Raw genomic sequence first — 377 nt, 5'->3', positions numbered from 1 at the left:
AAAGGGGAGGGCCAGCGGGAGGGGGAGGTGGGGAGGGATAGACTGGGGAGAAATGCCAAATGTGGGTCAAGGGGAGAAAGGAAGCAAAACACACTGCCATGTGTGTACCTACGCAACTGTCTTGCATGTTCTGCTCATGTACCCCAAAACCTAAAATGCAATAAAAAATTAAAAAAAAAAAAAGAATCTGTTTTCATTTGTAACAGGACACAACTGGAGAAACCGGTTATTTTACCAAGACTTTGAATGGAATGGTGTACTTTCCTTTAAGGAATAAAACTTGACTTGTAGAGCCAATAAAAGCCTCTTGGGAAAACTGTCCTTATACCTCATCTACACAGTCCCTGTACAGGGTTCCTGAACCTGTGGTAAGTAAA

Source organism: Callithrix jacchus, chromosome 8 (genome assembly GCF_049354715.1).
Source record: "Callithrix jacchus isolate 240 chromosome 8, calJac240_pri, whole genome shotgun sequence".
Taxonomy (NCBI): domain Eukaryota; kingdom Metazoa; phylum Chordata; class Mammalia; order Primates; family Cebidae; genus Callithrix; species Callithrix jacchus.
This window is presented reverse-complemented; position numbering follows the sequence as displayed.